At 43.0% G+C, this 23,254-nt stretch overlaps 2 pseudogenes; one reads left to right on the forward strand and one right to left on the reverse strand.

Annotated features, from left to right (window-relative positions):
• Positions 1–5,781: 5,781 nt before the first annotated feature.
• LOC136637499 (5S ribosomal RNA) lies at positions 5,782–5,904 on the forward strand (annotated as a pseudogene).
• A 16,892-nt stretch (positions 5,905–22,796) lies between these two features.
• Positions 22,797–22,914, reverse strand: LOC136638051 (5S ribosomal RNA; annotated as a pseudogene).
• Positions 22,915–23,254: the final 340 nt, after the last annotated feature.

Raw genomic sequence — 23,254 nt, forward strand, 5'->3', positions numbered from 1 at the left:
TGTTAATGCACAAACTAGTCCATAGTTCAGAAACCCCAAGAAGCTACCTTCCCCCCATCAGGCTCTCGAGTGGTTTCTTAACTGCAGCCTAGTGAATCATGTGGTTGAGCAATGTCTCTTAACAGATACAAAGAGATAAAGAGAATATAAAACTGCACGCTGCAAACCAACCTTGGCAAACCTACTGTTTCTTTCTGTGATGGCAAGTTTAAAAGCCCCTGACTGCAGTGCTTCTTTCACAAAGTAGCGATCAGAGTTTTTGAATTCTTGAGCTTTCAGAGGAGTTTCCATTTGATAGTTGCTCGCTTATTATTTCACCCAGGCGATGACATTGCTTGGTGATATTATTAACTCCAAACACTTTTGTTGTTAGCTTTCGCAGTAGCTAACGCACACACCCCACGATAGCAGAATGGCCAGCGAAGGGATTTGTACAGAAAAGGAAAAGGCTGTCATCTCCTCCTCTGCAGATGGAAATGGCCCCAAGAAATATTCTGACTCCAGTTCTCCTGAAAGCAAATAAATCCTTTTATCAAAGCAAGGCAGAAAGGATTGCTCACTTTATCAAGCACATTTACAAAAGAGAAAACTGATGTGCTGATTGCAGGCATGATTTCCCCCCCCCACCCCGTTTGGGTAAGAGGCACTTTTTCAAGTGGGTGCTCCTTTTTTTTAGCAGGGGGAGAGTAACTGGCCCACCTCACCCCAGCAGTGTCTGTTCTAGTGGCTGTCTGCTGGTATTCATTTGCATCTTTTTAGATTGTGAGCCCTTTTGGGACAGGGAGCCATTTAGTTATTTGATTTTTCTCTGTAAACCGCTTTGTGAACTTTAAGTTGAAAAGCGGTATATAAATACTGTTGATTGATTGATTGATTGATTGATTATAAAGCAGCCCGCTCCTCTGAGATGTTATGTCAGCAAAACTACACTAGGCTTAGGATCGAACAATTTGGGACCCTGGTACAAGATTGCAACTTTCCGCTAAGTCAAGGCTTTTGAAATAACAGTTTCTTTTATCGAATCGGGGACAGCAAGGCTGAACCAAACTATTATGTGGCTGTATAAGACATAAAGTAGGGAATGGAAAAGAAGTAAGTACGAGACAGGATGGCTCTTTGGAACATCGTAGCAGCAGATTCAGCTTTTGAGGAGCCCAGGGGAAAGTTCTATGGAGGGTCCCAATAACATATGTCCCTCATCCTTTGGAAAGCACTGCAAATGCCAGTGACCCTCACATGGAGCTCAGGAACTGGGGACCAGACTGAACTGGCACCTCATTCATGCTGCAACCCATAGCAGTCAAGGAGGATTTCTGATTGGCTTTTCCAGTGGGGAGGCTTTTCAGAAGGCCATGGGGATCAGGCAGTGGTGGCAAGCCATCCTCTCCCACCCATGTGCTATTTAATAGTTCTTGGAGGCCCTGTTCTCCCCCCACCCCCCAATAACACAGAAGAAGGTTATTTGGGAATTGTTCAGGCCTGGCAATCACTGAGTCAGCTCTTCCTTCCCATACCTGCTCATCTGAAATACCATAGTAAGCATTGATTAGAAGATTAATAGGATTAAGAAAAACTAACAATTTATTGTCTTACCCCATAGCTTTGCACAGGAATGTACTATAGCACAGTAAGAACATAAGAACGGCCCCATTGGATCAGGCCATAGGCCCATCTAGTCCAGCTTCCTGTATCTCACTGCGGCCCACCAAATGCCCCAGAGAGCACACCAGATCTGTGCAAGATACCTGGTTAAACTCAGATGATCCTCTAGCCTAAACCATGGTGTAAAGGACTGTGAACAAGAAGCAGTAGGCTTCAATTCTGTCTGCGAGTGGAGGAATTCTAAAGCTTTTGATTGCAGTTTCCAGTTTTGTCTAACTATGATAAACTGGTTTGTTTAAACCAGAATTTGTTCACAGATTCGGTTTACAAGACAGGATCAAATGTTAGCTTGATATCTGGTTTGTAAATGAATGACCCAATCCAATGCCCCCCAAACACTGGAGTATCACCAGGCATGCCAGCATAAACATGGTCCTGCGGTTGCCGACGCCCCTCTACCAATTGCTGCAGCGTGGACTTGGAAAGCAGCACAGAATTGGAAGCAGGGTGCCAACTGGCTACCAACACAACCCACTAGTGGAGAGATGAGAAAGGGAGAGGGATTGGGGTGAGATGGGGCAGGATGGTGGAGCCAGTGGCTGCAGGATCCTGGACCCCCACCAGGGGGCAGGACAGGTCCCCAGCTGTTCCTCAGAGCTACACCAGCAACAAAGCTGGTGTAGCTCTGAGGAGTCCCATAGGGTTCTGTGTAACAACCAGGACATTCAGGTAAGTCCTACTCTTCTTACCCCTCTTCTCAGGCCACTCCAATGGGATGGCATATTGAATGAAGCAGACATTACACTGGCAGCCCAGCATCCAATGCATCATTCCTGCTCAGGATTGGGCCACAACTGTGCAATGGCTTGCCTAATGGCTTGCCTAATGTGCAAGCCATTAGGTACAATATATTCAATACACTGTAAATACATAACTTGGGCTCAGCCATCCTAGTGAGAGTGGCTGAGGAGTGTGCAGCTAAGAAAGAAAAGCACACCCTCCTCATCCACTCTCATTTTCGCCGTCTTCAGCTGTATGAAACAAACCTCAAATTTGACATCCAGCTCATGAGTCACTATCATTTTAGGAGGGGCAGTTGGTAAAGGGAGCGTATTGTCAAAGAATGGCTTTTTAATGCGCAGGTAGACTAATTCTATGCTTGGGATCATTAGAAAAGGTATTGAGAACAGAACGGCTAATATTATAATGCCGTTGTACAAATCGATGGTAAGGCCACACCTGGAGTATTGTGTCCGGTTCTGGCCGCCACATCTCAAAAAGGACATAATTTTTTGGCATCCTTCAGTCTCGGAAGACCACGGTGTCACGCTCTGAATGGTGGCTCTGGAACAGTGTCCTCTCCAGTGCACGAAGCCTGGGTAAAGTAGGTATGGAGGATAGGCTGTTGCCCATGCAGCAAATCCCCCCTCTCCACATCACTGAAATGGTCCAATGGAAAGGCAGAAGCCAATACGGTTGGTTCCAGCGGTGTCGCAGGAGTCAGCCATGAACTGCCTCAGGGACTCCGGCTCCAGATTTTGCCTCAAGGTTGACTCCTGAAGCCTTTTCCACAAATGGATGTAGCCACAAGGCAGTGGAGGTTTGGGATCAGAGTTTTCCTTCTCTCAGATGAGCTGCCTTCCCAGGCTGATGAGTCCCATCTACCCTGTGGCTGTTTAGTCGCCTCTTACAACAAATACAGCCAAACTGAGGGCCTATTCTTATCCCCAGCCCCCAGGGGATAAAAAGGACATAGTGGAAATGGAAAAGGTCCAAAAGAGAGTGATGAAGATGATTACTGGGCTGGGGCACCTTCCTTATGAGGAAAGGCTACGGTGTTTGGGCCTCTTCAGCTTAGAAAATAGATGTCTGAGGGGGGATATACAAAATTGTATGAGACATACAAAATTATGCAGGGGAAGGACAAAGTGGATAGAGAGATGCTCTTTTCACTCTCACATAACACCAGAACCAGGGGACATCCACTAAAATTGAATGTTGGGAGGGTTAAGACAAACAAAAGAAAATATTTCTTTACTCAGCGTGTGGTTGGTCTGTGGAACTCCTTGCCACAGGATGTGGTGATAGCATCTGGCCTGGATGCCTTTAAAAGGGGATTGGAAATGTTTCTGGAGGAAAAATCCATTACGGGTTACAAGCCATGATGTGTATGTGCAACCTCCTGATTTTAGAAATGGGCTATGTCAGAATGCCAGATGCAAGGGAGGGCACCAGAATGAGGTCTCTTGTTATCTGGTGTGCTCCCTGGGGCATTTGGTGGGCCGCTGTGAGATACAGGAAGCTGGACTAGATGGGCCTATGGCCTGATCCAGTGGGGCTGTTCTTATGTTCTTATGTAGTGAAGACTTTATTATGGGCTACAATTAGGGGATAATGCTGGACGTTTTGGCTTTTAAGGCACCCTCCAAACACATCACCTCTGCTTTTTCAATATCCAGGGGTGAAGGCTATTTGGAATGATGTTTGCAGCTCGCCTCATTTCTTGATATCTCTTCCTTTTATCCCATCAGCTAAATTGCAGCTCTTTTCTTGTGTGGATTTCTAATTACCACCTTACCTCCTTTTGTCTCAAAGTGGGCTTCTGCTGCTTTCGCCGGCGCAAAGACAATTATGCTGAAAAAGTCAAAAAGAGCCGCTCTCATCTCAGATTATTTATACGGAGTACGGTAATGATGGCCCACAAGAGTGTAGCAAGAAAATGTTGAATTTTCATTTAGGGCCATTGGCATGTCTTTTCGCTCACTCTCTGATATCTCAGGACCCATTCCATGGCAAATCTCTTTGCTGTGGGAATACTGGATGGTTATTAGAGTTGGGCCAGTTCTCCCTTGTTCATTTCATTTGGATTGAACAGTACTCCATACTCTCCAGGTGCTGAAAACGTGCTTTATGGCATGTTGCAACTTGGGCTCAGTGACTCAAGTACATCCCTGTCCTCTACTAACCCAAAACCTTGCCTTGTGTATCTATAGACAATGGGCCAACATCCTAAAATTCCTGATACAAGATGCTGAAGCATATGTTTCAAGTTAAGCATGCATTCTTGTGATTCTTAATAGTAGCAGCAGGGGTGCATTAAATAATGATAGCTTTATCTTACTTTTTTAAAAATGTCTGTGGCATTTAACAAAAACAAAACAGCAGAGCATCAATTAACAGCCCAATCCTATCCCTCACTATCACCATCAATGCAGCTATACCAAAAAGGCACATGCTACATCCTATAGTGTGTGTGTGGGGGGGGGGGGGAGTTGACCCAAAGGCAAAAGGGAGGTAAGTAAAAACTATTTTTACTTACCTTTGCATAAGCGTTGGGGCTACTTATGGATCTTGGACGTATGCCACCTATTTTGGTTGTGTATGTCCAAGGACGGAAAGGAGGCAGGGAGGTCTGCAAAAAAAAAAAAAAAAAGATCCAGTGTGTGCTATTACCACCAGATCTGCCCCCCGCCTGCTCCCCACCACCAGTTCCTCCCCCTCCCTGCCCTGTCTCTGTTTTATGCTATTTTTACATCTATGGCATATTTAAAATTTTCTCTAATTAAACATAAAATCTGAATGGATTACCTTTTTCAGGCTTATTTGCAGTACCCCAAAGCTTGGTTAAAGGCTCTCAAAAATCTCATACCGCTCCAACTGCGTACTTAAATTTTTACAAATCCTCAATCTGTTTTTTATGCCCTCTCTACACATAAAAGACAAGAGCCAGGAAGAAAAAAAAAAAAAGAGCCCACAGGAGTTGGCAGCTGTGAGAGTAACTATCGCAGATAATTTTGCACTTTGATTTTTATGATCCACAGGGACTCCATCAAACGCTTAAAAATGTATATTCATTTCCTGAGCATCATTCTTGCACACAGAAGATTAACTGTAAAATCATTTTTAGAAAGTTGCAGAAAACAGGGGATGTTTTAAGCCCTTCTCATCTAAAAACTGCAGCTGCCAATAGATCAATTATAATTTAAATGAAGATGGAAACATTCCTAATTGAGTTGTCTTCTAGATGACACATGAACTGTCATGTTTAAGCCTAGCTGTGTCGGAACCCATTCACTGGCAGGGCTAAATCCAGTTACTCAGCCATTTTGACACCCAGGAAAGTATGATAGAGCTATGCGAGAAGATGGAGCAGTGACTTTTTCAAGAAATGTAGTGGAAGATCACAGTGCTGTCTATTACCCTGCACATGCCCGATCTCATCTGATCTCGGAAGCTAAGTAGGGTCAGGCCTGGTTAGTACTTGGATGGGAAACTGCCTGGGAATACCGGGTGCTGTAGGCTTATACCATAGTCTTTCGAGACTGAACGTTGCCAACCATGTCTATTGATAATGTTGGTGGTCTTTGTACCAATTGTCCTATAGTAATTGCTGTTCTATAGGCATTCCCAGCAGAGTATTCAGCCATTTATGGTCAATATGGTCTTAGGGTGCTGAGTTAAAGTCAAGTAACACCCAGCAATTTCCAGCCAATACTGTTCATTTAGTAAATTGTATGCATATGCTTGTTTGTTCAGTCTGAAAATTAGAAAAACAAAATGTCACTAAGGGATCAGTTCCCAGAACCTTGAAGCTCAAGGTCTCAGAACATGAAACCCAGTTAGACTCTTCATTGATGCAGCAAATAGACCAGGCAGCCAAAACTGTTTAGAAAAAGGTAGCCAGCGAATCGTGCAGCACCACCTTGGGGAGACCCACTTTGATGATCGTTCAGTAATCCCATTGGAGGAAAGGAAATGTTTGCTCATTTCTTCTCGCTTATGAAAACCTGCTGAGTGGTAATTCTGTATATGTTCTTATTCTTATAATTAGTCTCTAAGTCAGCCATTTTCAACCACTGTGCTTTGGCACACTGGTCTGCCGCGACTGGCCCCCAGGTGTGCCACGGGAATTAGGGAGAGGGTCATTTATCAATAGGACCATTGGGAGCTGTGAGCCCCCATTGACAGCACAGTGTGCCTTGTCAATTGTCAAAAAGCTGATGGTGTGCCTTGATCATTTTAGTGCCTTTCCAGTGTGCCTCGAGATGAAGAAGGTTGAAAATCACTGCTCTAAGTGTTGCAATGGATGAGGTTATGCCTACAGAATATTGAGATCATGTTAGGGTTTTGCTTCTCCTCCTTCATTTCTTCACACTTACCTTAGTCCATGATTTGGATTCACAATTCAAAGTGTCCTTCTCCACTTATATATAAATTGAAGCACAATGTCTACCTCAAGGCTGCCAGGCTTGGCATGGGCAGAGCAATTCAGCTGCCTTGGCCACCTTTCCAGGGGTTGTCATGAAAAAGCTGAGGGTTTGCTTGCAACAACATCAGATTTGAGTCTAGGTGGTAGTGCCTAGGGTGGAAATGAAAGGCCTTCTGTCTCCTCTGGGATAGGTGCTTCAAGTAAAGGGAGGGGAGTCTCCTGTAGTTTGGACCCACTGCACATTGATCATGATATGTTATTGTTTAATAAATGTGGCCCATATTCCCATTAACAATAATCTCCTGATCATTTGGGGGACAAGGCAATTATCTATCCTAGGCTGATTATTATCTATCCGCTACATTTAGTAGGGGAATTACAGCTACAAGAAGTCTCCTGGGGTAAGGGAACATTTGTCCCTTTGCCCCAGGATAAGACCCAGCACAAGCCCAAGTTGATCCATGCCAGTGGATCAGGCCCAGGAAGAAGGATAGGATACGGTGCGTGCTGGTCATCTAAACGGGGCGTGAAGAGAGAGGAACAAGGAGTGGGGGCAGGCAGGAGGTGGAATAGGGAAGGGATAGTATGGATAGCAGTGGCAGTGACTTGCACCTGTCTCCTAGCTTGTTCCTTCTTCTCTTCCCTCTCTCTTACTCTCTTCAGTTCTGCACAAGTAAAACAGCTGGTGCAGATGTAAGGAGACCCATTTGGGTAGCAGAGGTTTGCACCACAGTAAGGGATACAAATATCCCCTTACCTAGAAGAGACTTCTGTGATTGCCCCTTGCAGGATGCTTTGGTGCAACTGCATGGGGGGGGGGGTAGTTAGCATTGGGATGAAAATTTTATCTATGTCTGCACAAACAGATGTGCTAATTTAGTTGAGTTTCTTCAAGAGACTGTTGTGTTTTCTAATTTTTCCACATTTTAGAATAGCAACTTGAGCTAGCCACACAATTAAGGATGTTTTGCTGGCACCTGTGGCTATATACAAAGCAACCGCAGGTCAGTTTTAAACACATCACCTCTCTTATGGAAAGCTAAAATCAAAACAAACAAAAAAAGCTCAATATGTATGTGAAATCACAGAGCTTCACTACCGGGGATAGTCTGTGGAAGGTAAAGGAAGCCAATTCAAAGAGAATGGGGCATTAAAAAAATGACAGAGTAGACTAGAATGAGAATTCGAAAGGAGGACAGGGTCAAGGACAAATATTTCCCAAATATATAACCACTAAAGAAAATAGGTGAGTGAAGAAAGAAGCACTGCTAACAAAAAAAAAATTAACGCAAAAATAAAGCAACCGACTGGGAACTACTGAACTTTCAATGACAAAATGTAGCACTTGAATGCAGCCGACACTCCCAGAGGAGAAATGGTCTAGAGTTCTTGGATTCCAGTAATAGGATTCTGCTATGCTCCCATCCCTCTTGCTTTCTCCAGGTGTTGAGATTTTGGGAACACAATCACTGGGGTACTGACGTCTGCAGCCACCACAGGAAGAAGGGCGCATTGTTCAAGGCTACTGAATCATCACTGCTGCCAATTAGCAAAACTTGTATTATCCTTGAGGGCCCTAGGAAGAGGCACACATAACAATACGCAATCTCAACAATGTCATGAGAATACCCCAAAGTTCCCAACATTTCCCAGTTTCCTGATTGCCATTGTCACGAGAATAGATTCAAGCTGTGTCCTTATCTGTTCTTATTATGATCTTTGTCACAGGAATGAGCTGTAGGAATGTTAATATCCAAGAGTGTCTGGAAACACAACAGACTGCCGAGCGGCTTTAACCTTTTCAATATTCCGCCGTTGATTGTTTTTACCATTCAGCTGCTCTCACACAAACCTGCAGCAAGGGCAGCAATACGAAGCCAGCCAATCAGAACAGAGAGCCTCCAAAAGGTCGAAGATGTGCATTTCAAAGAAGAATCACCTGAGATTGAAATAAGACTTCCCTCACTCCCCCACACACACATGCTTATTTTATTGGTGTCATCAAACATAGCAGCACGCATAGTTCTGAACACAATTATGTGTGTTGGAGCTGCAGAAGAAATTATTTGAACTGATGCAAGCCAATGCTGTGGCTCGGTCAGGTATTATCAATGCTGCAATAAGCATGAGAATGCTAAGATGAGAAAGACCAGGGAAGCTTTATGAATCCATTTCCCTCTTATGCAGCAATCACTGTCCAAGTCTACAGGGGCTGGTACCTTTTGTCTGATGGGGACCACCCACCCATGCAGGAACACACTCCATATGGCTGACACCAAGGGAGCCACAGCAGGAATCAGCAGGTGACCTGGCTTCCTCGTGAGAAGCAATCCTGACCTCTTTGTGAAGAGTAAGGCTTCCTGTTCTCACCTGATCACCCAGCCAACTAGAAGACAGAAAGGATGGGGAATTGGGACATAACTGGGAATGGGAAAGTATAAGAGACCACTTGATAAAGTGCTGGTGAGGTGACAGAAAGAAGAGGCTAGTGCAGTGGTTCCCAAACTTACTTGAGTCACAACGGTGGTGTTGCTAGGGGGGTGTGGGCCACACTGGGTGATGCACGCACGGGGGTTGGTGACACCACTACTGGTTAAAAAATTTTAAAACTTGGTATTTTTGAATAATATTATCATGTTATATATCAATCAATGTGTAATTTCATGCAGAATGCAGTGAACCAAACAACGGTGAAATATCTCCATTCTAGCAAAAGTTATAGCCAAAAAAACTAGAGGTGGCAGTGCAACAGTACATCATTGCACCCACCACCTTGGGCATTGCCCCATCCACTGCATGGGTGGAGATCCATCATTGGGGTGATGTGCTAGCCTCCTGCACTGGGTGAGGCAAACCATAGTGACGCCACTGAGTCACGATGTCCCTCAGCCTATTTTTCCCAGCTCAACTGGGCGCTGCCATCTTGCATCTCATGAAATATTGTGAAATCCAAGATGGCAGCACCCAAACCTCATGAAGATTTTGCAAGATCCAAGATTGTGGCACCAGGGATGGCAAGTACAAGTGGCTACCAGGGACATCCCACAGGTACCCTGTGAGAGTGTGTCACAATATCCTAAGGCATCACAATGCACAATATGGGAACCCCTGGGCTAGTAGGATGAGGAGATTCATCCATCTCCCCTGTGACTTCCAGAGAGGACTGAAGTATGCAGTGTAAGTCCCTCCTGGACCACAAATAATATTGTTACTATAATCATATTACTAGATTATTTCTTTTTCCCCCTTTATTTATTTATTTATTTATTTATTTATTTATTTATTTATTTTTAATTAACACACACAGACATACATACATATAACATACATTTAGGAGTGCTAAATACCATATACCATTACTCATTAATCATACCATATCTCCTAATCTACTACTCATCTACTTCTGCCTCTTATTAGTTTATCCATTTATTTATATAATATATACTAAATTTTCCCTAATGCCCTGTACTATATTTTCTAAATTTTCACTTTCAATCAAACATAAACTTACTTCAGTTACTCATTAAAACAAAATAATCTAATTACCAAAAGTATAACAACATATAAAACAATTCTTCCATCTACTTGTAACTCTTCTACTCATTTATATATTTCTTATATCAAATATAATAGATTTTTCCTAATTCCCTATAATATCTTTTCTAAATATTCACTTTTTATCATCTCAACTAGTTCAATTAGTCATTAATATCAAATAATAATAATCTAATTTCCAAATTATAATAAAACCAACAATCTCTTATAATATGTTCTTTACCATTCTCCAATCTAATTCTCCAATCTGATTACATTTTTTTCTTTAACACAATAACCACCTATAAAACAATTCATTTACCCCCTAACATTTCCAACTATTTTTTTCTAAATTATATATATCAATTTCATATATATTTATTTTTAAAATAAATTTAAACCAGTTATTAACTAAATAAAATCCTCCAATTTTCTTTAACCCTCAGGTTAACCCTCAGGTTTCTTTTTCTTTCTTTTTTTCCATTTTTTCCCCTGTAATATCTTTAATAATTTATCTCCATAACAGAATCCAATAAGCCCACACTTTCTTGTATAAGGCATGTTCATTCTTCTAATTAACTGGGATATGTTTTCTTCTTCTTGTTCCAACAAATTTTGTACTTTGTGCACCCATGTTACTCTGTCCATCTTCTCTATTTCAATCTCCATCAGCATCCCCTCTAGATCCTGTTGATTTTCCACTCTTCTAATTTCTATATCCACTCTTCTGATGATGATTTCATCCCTCACCATCATCTTTTCTGCTTTCTCCTTCTGTTTATCTTCTGTTTTCTTCACATCTTCCAGTTGCTCCTTGCACACATTTATCTGTTGAGAGAGAGTCTTTAAACTGGCCTGAATCTGCAAGAACCAACTCAACTGCTGTCTTCTCATTGTGAGGCATTTTTCCAAATTTTTTAGGAACATTTGAGTCCAAATATCTGGAACAAGCTCCATCTTGCAATTTCTCTCTAATCCACAAGATGTTCTCAGCGTATTATTCTCCTTACTTCCACCACATGTTTTTTTTCAGTCAGGCATTTTTTGAATTTTTCTTACAGATAACAGTGTAATTAATAGAGAAAAACAAAATGAAAGAAACAGTCTCAAGGAGACAAAACTCTTTCAAGTCTAGTAAAAATTATGTCCACAAGTAATTCTGAATTTTAGTCCGCACACCAAATTATACTTATAGTTATAATCCACGACCGATTTATTCCACTACAAAGATAAAGAGCACTTTCAGCATCCTTAAAAAGTTTCTCATTAACGCCTTCAGTGTATCCAGGGCTTTTAGCCAAATCAGTCAATCAAAGCCGGGGATAATATTAACACATACTTATCTTAAATTTCCAACTTAAGCTTGACGCTTCATGCTTTTTCTTCCATATGGTATCTTAGCACGGAACCAGCAGCTTGATTGCAGACACTGCAGCTCCTCCAATGCTGTCCCTAACTATGAGGTTTCCGAGAAGAAAGCCCCCCACCCCCCCCCCCGCCAGTCGGGCTTTCAAAATCTCTGGTACTTGCACCGTGGAAAGATCTTATCTCTCCTGATAAAGATCTTCAGATCTTCTTCAGACCTGCAGTTTTTTGTTTGTTTTTTTTTTGGGGGGGGGGCAGACTGTCTCTCAGGAGCCCCTGGAGACATGTCTGTTCATCCACTGTTGGCTCCTCCTCCTCGCTAGATTTATTTCTATAATCTTTTTTATCTATAATTTTAGATGAATTAGATTATAGTAATACTGTTACTATAAAAAAACCATAAAGCATTTTGTGGCAGCGCAGGAAACTGGCATGCCAGCGGAAAGGGTACAGCTTCCTGTGTGCAGCTGTTGTGGAGTGGTAGAAGCTCTCTGGAGCAGTTAAGCCTGATGCAGGGGGTGGAATGGAGAAGGGTGGGACAGGGAAGAGATGAGGCAGGGTGGGTGAATTGGGCTCTGAAGAGGGTTGGTTTAGGGGCAGCAGGAAATGCCAAATCCTGACCCCCATCCCGGACCTGAGCCTCCTGCATGGATCCACTCAGACTGTTGCAACCTGGCACCAAGATAGTGGAAAGAATCATACTACTGCGTGGTGGCATGAGATATATATTTTGAGGGTATTGCGCTGAGCTTTTCCAGGAAGGATGAAGAGATTGACATTTTCGAAGCAAATTTATTTCCCAAAATAGAGCAGAGATGTTGAAAGCCAGTTCAGAGTTCAGCACTCTGTGAGAATTTGCAGGCAGCTGCTGAAAGCTCCTGACAAACAGTACTTGAAATCTTTATTATCCCACCTTATGAATTGACTTCCCTTGTTTCACCTCTACATCTCTAGTTTGGTGACACAGGGTCAGCTAATCCCAGCTGTGGGTGGAACTCTTTGGAAGACTAAGACTATGACTTCCACTGGACTATTCTCCTCCACACGACTAAAGTCTCTTTTCACATTCATCCTTCATTCTGTCTTGAATGTACTCCAAATATAATGGCTTGCGCTTTGCTGTAAGAAGGTTAGCCACTGTAGAATTATACTATAAAAAGCAAGTGCTTTGATCCACATGCCGATTTAACAGCAGAAGGTAAAACATATCCAGGTCTATTCACAATAAAATTGTTTGAGACAATTTCATTATTTACATCAGCACCTTTCTTCATTTCCTTATGTATTCATAGATAATTCAATGAGAGATATAACAAACTGCTATGTTGATTCAGTAATCAGTGTATGTCGGGGTGGACAAACTTGTTTTAAATAAGGGCCACGTACGATAAACTTCAGATGTTCGCAATATTTAAGAAGCATTTCAATTCTTAGATATATTTACTCACCATGAACACTAAACTTGCATTTTAATCCAGTGGACTCTTGGTTTATACCTGGTAAATAATTCTAAAGCTTGAAAACATTTTATTTACCTTTTATAGTAATTGTGATGCAAAATGGATCTCAGCCAACATATTTCTGCAAGATGCACATTATATGTCAAAGAGCCGCATGGGGCTCTCAGGCCACCCCTGGTGTATGTCACCCTGGTATATGTCATGTTGCTTGGGGTGTGGATGTCTCAACAAAGGGGAAGAAAAAACTAATTGAAATTGACATATAGCTGGTTCAGCATTAAGGTCTGCATGGAAGTTCCTGTCAGGTACAAGCTGGAGATGACCAACTCCAAATTACATCCATGATTAGCACCTTAGGGGGAAAACAAGATTCTGTTAATCATTGAGGGTGAGCCACCAGTTAAGAACCATAAAAAACTAGGAGTAAGAACCAGAATAATGGACTGATGAAAATGACAGACCCATCGGTAAATGAGAGTAACCAGGATCACAGTTAGGCAGACAATTCAGGAAAGACAAAGAGCCAAAGAATGATGTAGATCTGGAAGGTAGGCCAGAAGACAAGATCAAAGCACAAATAGGAAACTAGGGCAGACTGAAAGTTTTTATCACAAAAGAAGGATGCCAGTGTCCAATCAGGGACAAGTGGTAGTTGATCAGGCCTATAAGCAAAAAAAAAAAAAAAAAAAAAAAGCTGTCTGTAGACTGAGGTCTCCAAGGTTTGTCTGACTCATTGTCCAAAACTATCCTCGAACTCTGCTGCCAGAACTTCTGTGGTGCAAAAGCTGGGCTGCTGCTGCACACTACCAGGCCAGTGCCACAAATGATGAGCAACTGCAACAGCTCCTCTGGCTCCCCTGGAAGTTTAAAGATGGATTCAGAGTGGGGAAGGAATGGAATGGGGATTGGGGTCACCAAAGGTGTGTCAGGGAAAGGCAGGGGGCCATTACTTGTGGCAATGAGGCATCCAATATGCTACGTCCCCTCTTGGCCTCTCTCCATTGGGTCCACTCAGACATGTACCAGCCAAAGACTTGGCACAAATCTGAGTAGGCACATTGCAGACCATGGTGTGGCAGAGCAGGAATGTCATCTACTTACCTCTCTGTTGCGCCATTGTCCCCTGGCCAACCCATAGGATGCAGCGGAGCCTGTGTCAGTGCAACAGTGTAGCAAAGTTCAGCCAAGGAAAGGATTGGGCCATCAGTCTAGTAAGTAAATAACCTCAAAGCTAAAATGATGGTTCAAGGTGCTCCAGAGTTCAAGTAAGTTTCATGAGCTTAAGAAAAAAAAAAAGCAATTCTCTATGTTAGATTTTGAGTTGTGTACAACAGAATGAATCTCTTTAGTGGCCTTCAAGACATTTGTTTTGTTTGCTGCAGACATTTTTCTCACTTATTCTGAGACTTATTGAGCATTTCTAGGAAATACAGATACATCCCAGATCATTCTGGGAAATGAATTAAGAGAGCAACCAGTTTATGTAAAATCTTTGATTCAAGGGCATTTAAAAACACACACACACTTTCATCTTAAATTGAATTCTATGCAGTGTATGTCATTCTCCTTTATGTCTGTCAATTTCATTGAAGTGGAGGAAACCATCTAAAAGTCAAAAGGCATAAAAGAAAAAAGTCATTGATTATATATCTCCTTTTATCTTTTGTTTAATTAAAGAAGGGGGGAGAAGCAAGCTGGAGCCCTCCTGAAGGAGCAGCAAATTATGGGTATCCAGCTTTACATGCTGTGATGTGTGGTGATTGTCAAGGGTTATAATTTTCAAACAATAGCCATGATAAAGTATAAGCACACAAAATAGGAAATAGGATGGACAAGGACCTGTCCTCAATGGACAGGAAAATGGAATAGATGGGCTAATGGGTGCAATGGAGGTAAAAGTAGTTATGTGCTTTTACTCTTTTCCCTAAAGTTAAAAGAAAAAAAAGTTTCTTGGGGAGATGCTGTAGCTCCCTGAACATTTGGGAAGTCATTGGTAGTAAGTGTAGACAAAACTCATGTGGCTGGACCAATGATGGTGAGACTCACTATAAGGCTGCAATCCTATGCACACCTTCCTGGCGATAGAACATAAGAACATAAGAACAGCCCCACTGGATCAGGCCATAGGCCCATCTAGTCCAGCTTCCTGTATCTCACAGCGGCCCACCAAATGCCCCAGGGAGCACACCAGATAACAAGAAGACCTGCAAGGCATTCTGGGAATTGTAGTTAAGAATATAAGAATAGCCCCACTGGATCAGGCCATAGGCCCATCTAGTCCAGCTTCCTGTATCTCACAGCGGCCCACCAAATGCCCCACTGCCAGGGACAAAGGGATATTTTTTTACACATAGTAGTGGCAGCGCCGGCCTTCCAGGGGATGCGGGGAGCCAAACAATGCCTCTGCAGTGCTCCCTGAGCATCGGAATATCTAAGAATTGCTGTCACGACCCACTTCTGGTTTCACAGACTGGAAGTAGGTCTCAGTGCTATTTTTTGATATTCCAAGGCTTGGGGAACCCTGCAGAGGCGTGTCACTGCCTTCACCATCACCACACCCCTTAAGGGGGGAGAGATCGGGGGGGAGCAGTGAGTCAGCTTCATATGTTGAAAATAATAGGAATATCAATAAAAAGACATTAAATCAACATTCTTAATGGAAGTAAGTTTAAAAATTCTACAATTGTATATGTGGTTCAGGAGTGGGAGGATGCATTTAAAAATATTTATTTGAAATAATTAATAGTGTCCTCTTTTTTTTCTCCTGGAGCTTAAGGTGAACATGACTGAAATGTACAAGATTATGCAGGGGATGGACAGAGTGGATAGGGAGATGCTCTTTACACTCTCACATAACACCAGAACCAGGGGACATCCACTCAAATTGAGTGTTGGAAGAGTTAGAACAGACAAGAGAAAATATTTCTTTACTCAGTGTGTGGTTGGTCTGTGGAACTCCTTACCACAGGATGTGGTGATGGCATCTGGCCTGGATGCCTTTAAAAGGGGATTGGAAAAGTTTCTGGAGGAAAAATCCATTACAGGGTACAAGCCATGATGTGTATGCGCAACCTCCTGATTTTAGAAATGGGTTATGTCAGAATGCCAGATGCAAGGGAGGGCACCAGGATGAGGTCTCTTGTTATCTGGTGTGCTCCCTGGGGCATTTGGTGGGCCGCTGTGAGATACAGGAAGCTGGACTAGATGGGCCTATGGCCTGATCCAGTGGGGCTGTTCTTATGTTCTTAAGATGTTGAAAAGTTGATGAAGTTTCTGCTCATAGAGACTCAGGGCTGCTTAACTTCAGCAAGATTATACTAATACCAGGGTTCTTAATGCCTCCCAGCATTACACTGAGCTTGCTGGATTTGCACCAACTATATAGCTGGTATGGTTCCATGAAGCCCCACAAGGCAGGCTGTGGCATTACTTGGGGTAAAGAGAATAATATCCCCTTGTAACAAAGAGACCTCAAGCTGTCTCCTAACCTGCACTAGACACAGCGCAGGTTAGAATGGGGCTGCCCATAGGTTTTGAAATATCTTAAGCATTCCCCTAGAAAACAAGGCATCAGCTTCCACCAAGCTTCAAGCTGTCATTTCAGTTATTAAGTAAGCTAGGCCTGCATTATTCAACAAGTCAGAATGCATTAGATAAACATTAAACAAGTTTCAGTAGGTTCATTTCTTCAATACTGAATTAACTATTAAAGAAGTAATTGATGCATAATTAAACAGGACTAAATAATTAGGGAGTATTAAGTAGTGATCATTAATTTTAAAGGTCAATTGTTGGGAACGTGCTAGTTAACACTAGAGGTAATATATATTTTTTCCAGCTGAGAACTGATGCTGTGAATGGTGGTATAGTGAATGGGGTTGAATAATACTTTCTTGGCAGTGCTGGACAATGTCCTCCTTTGGTAGAAATATGGATTCCGAAATTCAATATTATTATCTATTTTTTTGCCAATTAATACAGTATGGGAAACTGAGAGCACAATCCCAGCCTGCAGATCTGCCAACTCAGCAGTCTCTGCTCTGGTCGAGAGTGTAGCAAATGTGCCGTAAAGCACGTTTGTGGCACCTGGAGAGTAAGCAGCACCAGTAAGAGTGCTGTGCCATGAGTAAGAGGCCTGCGCCATGCCACTGATACTGCATCCAGAGAATCAGCTGCCAGTGGAGGTAAGAGATGGACCAGGCAGCGGGGGTGGTGGGAGGATGGAATGGTGCCAGGGAGGAGTTTTTTTTTTTTTTTTGGGGGGGGGGAGGCAGAACGGGGTGGATCAGGCCCAGGAGTGGGACAGGATCAGCGGAGCAGGCCTCTGCCATATCCTATTGTCCCTCCCAGGCCTGAAACAAGAGCGTGGAATCAGGACTGAACTTGGTAAATCAGAGAGAGATTGCAGGAGTCTGGCAGGTCAGCATCAGATCCAGGATGAGATGTAGTGAGTTGAATTTGAAGGAGAGAACATTTACGAAGAGAAATGGAGAGACCGGTAGTGGTACAGAAGAAGACAAAGAGTGCAATCCTAACCAACTTCCCAGCACTTGCATGGTTGTGCCAGTGGGACATGTGCTGCATCCTACAGTTGGGGGGAAGTCACAGAGGCCTCTTCAAGGTAAGGGATTGTTTGCTTCCTTACCTTGGAGTTGCATTGCCTGTACCTCAGTACTGGAAAATTGGTTAGGATTGCGCCCAAAGTGTACTGGTGTGTGTGTGGGGGGGCGGGGGGGAGAGAAGACTAACAATGTTAAAATGTAATATACTTTTCCAGAGATTATGCAACCTTTGCAAGTTAATACAAGTGAAAACCTGGCCTTGGGATTGTACATCCCTGAGCCATTGTATCAGAGTGGATTCAAGATTAAACCTAGTGGGCTATGGTGGCACCTAACAGAATATGCTTCTCAGGTGTGCCCAGCACACCACTATTTCCTGCAGAACTTAATCATGGAAAACAAGTACAGATACATTCAGTGAATGTATTTCTGGTTTCTAAATTAGTACAGTAAGAACATAAGAACATAAGAACATAAGAACAGCCCCACTGGATCAGGCCATAGGCCCATCTAGTCCAGCTTCCTGTATCTCACAGCGGCCCACCAAATGCCCCAGGGAGCACACCAGATAACAAGAGACCTCATCCTGGTGCCCTCCCCTACATCTGGCATTCTGACTTAACCCATTCCTAAAATCAGGAGGTTGCGCATACCCATCATGGCTTGTACCCCATAATGGATTTTTCCTCCAGAAACTCGTCCAATCCCCTTTTAAAGGCGTCTAGGCTAGACGCCAGCACCACATCCTGTGGCAAGGAGTTCCACAGACCAACCACGCGCTGAGTAAAGAAATATTTTCTTTTGTCTGTCCTAACCCGCCCAACACTCAATTTTAGTGGATGTCCCCTGGTTCTGGTATTATGTGAGAGTGTAAAGAGCATCTCCCTATCCACTCTGTCCATCCCCTGCATAATTTTGTATGTCTCAATCATGTCCCCCCTCAAGCGTCTCTTTTCTAGGCTGAAGAGGCCCAAACGCCGTAGCCTTTCCTCATAAGGAAGGTGCCCCAGCCCCGTAATCATCTTAGTCGCTCTCTTTTGCACCTTTTCCATTTCCACTATGTCTTTTTTGAGATGCGGCGACCAGAACTGGACACAATACTCCAGGTGTGGCCTTACCATAGATTTGTACAACGGCAGTATAATACTAACCGTTTTGTTCTCAATACCCTTCCTAATGATCCCAAGCATAGAATTGGCCTTCTTCACTGCCGCCGCACATTGGGTCGACACTTTCATCGACCTGTCCACCACCACCCCAAGATCTCTCTCCTGATCTGTCACAGACAGCTCAGAACCCATCAGTCTATATCTAAAGTTTTGATTTTTTGCCCCAATGTGCATGACTTTACACTTACTGACATTGAAGCGCATCTGCCATTTTGCTGCCCATTCTGCCAGTCTGGAGAGATCCTTCTGGAGCTCCTCACAATCACTTCTGGTCTTTACCACTCGGAAAAGTTTGGTGTCGTCTGCAAACTTAGCCACTTCACTGCTCAACCCTGTCTCCAGGTCATTTATGAAGAGGTTGAAAAGCACCGGTCCCAGGACAGATCCTTGGGGCACACCGCTTTTCACCTCTCTCCATTGTGAAAATTGTCCATTGACACCCACTCTCTGCTTCCTGGCCTCCAACCAGTTCTCAATCCACGAGAGGACCTGTCCTCTAATTCCCTGACTGTGGAGTTTTTTCAGTAGCCTTTGGTGAGGGACCGTGTCAAACGCCTTCTGAAAGTCCAGATATATAATGTCCACGGGTTCTCCCGCATCCACATGCCTGTTGACCTTTTCAAAGAATTCTATAAGGTTCGTGAGGCAAGACTTACCCTTACAGAAGCCATGCTGACTCTCCCTCAGCAAGGCCTGTTTGTCAGTGAAGTTGAATGACCTCTCATTTTGTATAAGCGTCAGACCTGGTACCTGCAGCGTACTGTGCAATCACAGGACACCAGTTGTTCAGTATATCTGTGCTGGTTTTCCAGAACATTCTATTTCCAATTAGAAGTGCTGATTTCAAGGCACCTATAAAGCCGTAGATAGCTGGACCCTTTGGTTTGTCATCGACAGGTCCAGACTATTTATACACTGATTTTTTTATACACGGATTTGACTCAACACGAATGGCCACTGCAAATGAGAAAGAATGTGCTGATCCCTGGAGAAGGGGAAAATGCATCCCTTTAAAATCAGCTTTAGAAACTGAACAGTCCTTCAACAATAGCCTCCTTAATGAGAGGGGGGGGGCTTCTGGCTGACAATCCATCAATCCTTCTCTCCCCAGTGGACTCCTCCCTTCCCCCTGACCCCTGAAAGAAAGGTGATCCCTTTGCATTGGTGAAGGGGGGGGGGGGCTGAGTATAAGCTCTCAGCTCTTTGTAAGCGCGTGCAGGAGGACCAATTGATGGATTGTCTTGTTAATGACTCTTATCTTACATAGCAAAGGTCAGCAAGGCTGTTTTTAAATCAACAGAGCAAAGAAACTGTTTTTTAAATTGATTTGCTATAGTGCGTTTTTTGCCATCCACGTGAGTGCTTGGAACGGAACCCATGCGGATAATTCGTCTCAACCTATATAAGATCAACTGTCTAATTCCTGTAACATATACTTTTGATTTCATTCCGGGCAAATATTTTAATCCCTTGAAATATTTTAAGGGAAATCATTGGAGCAGTGTTTCTTAAACTGTGGGTCGGGACCCACTAGGTGGGTCATGAGCCAATTTCAGGTGGGTCCCCATTCATTTCAATATTTTATTTTTAATTTGTTAGATTTGATGCTACCCTGGTATGTGACTGCATTTGGGGAAATGTTACAGACCTGTACTTTTAACAAGCTACTATACAGATTCTTTTAACAATGACAGTCAATGGGACTTACTCCTGAGTAAGTGACTGTAGGATTGCAGCCTAAGATTATTAAAAAATGTCCTACATGATGATGCCACTTCCAGTCATGACATCACTTCTGATGGGTCCTGACAGATTCTCCTTCTAAAAAGTGAGTCCTGGTGCTAACTGCATTGGAGGAATATGTGTTCATTGGGTGTGTGTGAGCAAGTGCTCATTTCACCCTGCGTGCTTCTGTTCATATTTATTTTTGTTGTTTTCAAAGGCTGCTTCTTAGCGTTTCCTAAAGGGGGTTGCAGACTTGGGGAATGATGACCTTTGAGTTTTATCTAGGTTTTTTTCTCTCCTAAGCCATGTTTTACATCTTGTTGTGTCATCAAACAGTATATCAACAACATTACTGCAGTTGACTTTCCTTATTTTCTCTTGACAGTGTCCTCGGGGTTGATAAATGACCACACTTCCTTGTAAAAGGGGAATGTATTTATTTGGGGACTATATATAAGTTTATGAAATCATCTCCTTGTGACTAGAAAAGTCTAACGCTCAGCTTAACTCTTAATGTAGGGCTCCTAGTATACAATTTCCCACTGCTAACCCCTCAATATTGAGGCTTCAAGTTATCACTTTTTTAATTTTTTTTCCTTCAAGAAATGCTATTTTTGTACACTTTAGGGCCCAGTCCTATCTAACTTTCCAGAGTTGATGTAGCTGTGCCAATGGGACTCAGGCGCTGCATCCTGTGGTAGGGGAGCAGACACTGAGGCCTCCTGAGGGTAAGGAAACATTTGAAGCGTAAATTGAAAATGACAGCCCAAAGTCTAAGTGGTGCTCACATTTTATTTTTCAAGATATCCACAATGATGAACTTTTCATAGTTGCCATTCCAAAATCTGCTTATTGTACCCCCCCCCCCAAAAAAGTGCTTTCCACTTCCAATGAAGTATCTAAAGCAAACTCAACTTTCCAAAACAAAATCTGCTTCAGTGTCTGCAAAAAGATGACCTCACACATAACTGCACTGCAATTTCAGCAAGAGACAATTGTAACCTGAACCTCTGTAGACTTCGGCAACAGTCCAGCTTCATCACATAGATTTCCTCTAAGAGCAGATAGTTTCTGCCTCCATGAAGTGGAACCAATGAAATGACATTGAACCTCAAACCGTCCAAGGGCTGCATAGCCAAGTCAAGCCATTTCTGCTGGTCCTAATAATTATATGTGTTAAATGACTCTGTAGGCAATGCTTAGGTGATGATTACTGATTCCACACCAGATGCGTGTTTATTAAGCATTCATCTCCAAGCATAAATGAATTAGGAAATGTCATTTCATTTGAGGTGTCGTTTTCCTACGTACAGTAATTGGGTTTCATACCATATGTCACTCAGGGGGTTATTTGTACATAAAAGGAGAGATGTTGAGCTCAATCCCTCTTATCAAGTGTGTTAATGAAATTAAAACAGCAGTAAATAAATTGAAGCAGTTTGCTGCTGCACGTAAACAAATGTATCACTGTGGCTGGCGCGCATATCGCACTATCATGCAGAGCCACAAAGGGGCTGGTTCATTGTTGAACAACCTGAGAGGCAGCACAAGTAATTAGATCAAATTGCCGAGTTGCTTTGGGGTATTTATTTATAAAGCATTTGTACCCCACCCTTCAGACACGGCTCCCAGAGTGGCTTACATAAAATCATAACAGTGGAAAAACTTTGCAACTGAAAAGGGGTGGGGAACAGGAGGATATAGATATGCCTTGCTGGTTTCATTCCCACCAACCCACCCAAGGGCAGCTGATAGTTCTGTGGCCACTGTAAATGGAAAGTGGCAAGACAAGCTTAAAGAGGTATCAATACTCTGGCACTTTGTCTTTAAACTACACACTCATGAAGTTCAATGCAATAACCTCTACTGAAGTCGAAACTCACTTTTGAGCCACAAGACGTTTCAGGTAATTTCTTCCAAAGGCATTGTGATGGAGCAATTCTCCAGCTGCTCCAGTCTCATAAGTTCATCTTCTATTTCCTTCTTGTAATTAGCAGTAGATTTTCCAGAATGAGTTTCTTTTGATCACAGTTATCTCCAGCCAATATTTCTGTTCCGTAAACTACCAGTGCATTCATTGATGAATCTAAGGACACACAAAGAGTCTTGCAGGATCAGGCTCATGGTCTTGTGTGGTTGGCAACCTTCAGTCTCGAAAGACTATGGTATAAGCCTACAGCACCCGGTATTCCTAGGTGGTCTCCCATCCAAGTACTAACCAGGCCTGACCCTGCTTAGCTTCCGAGATCAGACGAGATCGGGCACGTGCAGGGAAGATAGCCAGACGCTTCTGGAAAAGCATAAACAGGGCATGACGGCAACAGCCCTTTCATATTGTTTGGTTTCCGCATCAAGTACTCACCTCTGACCATGGGTGTACCTGCCATTTAACAGATGACCAATAGCCAGTTTTTAGACCTATACTCCTTGAATGTATGTAATCCCCTTTTAGAACCTTCTGAGGCAGAGGTCATCTGTACATGTGCCCTATCTGTAATGTATTCTCCAGTATCAGATCTCTGTTAGGACTGGGAATTTTCTATACCTCCAGATAGCAGTCTTTAAAAACAATTATAAATATCCCAGCTTGTAGGAACCAAAAGCGCTACTTCTGCTACAATGAAATCA

Source organism: Tiliqua scincoides, chromosome 1, assembly GCF_035046505.1.
Source record: "Tiliqua scincoides isolate rTilSci1 chromosome 1, rTilSci1.hap2, whole genome shotgun sequence".
Taxonomy (NCBI): Eukaryota; Metazoa; Chordata; class Lepidosauria; order Squamata; family Scincidae; genus Tiliqua; species Tiliqua scincoides.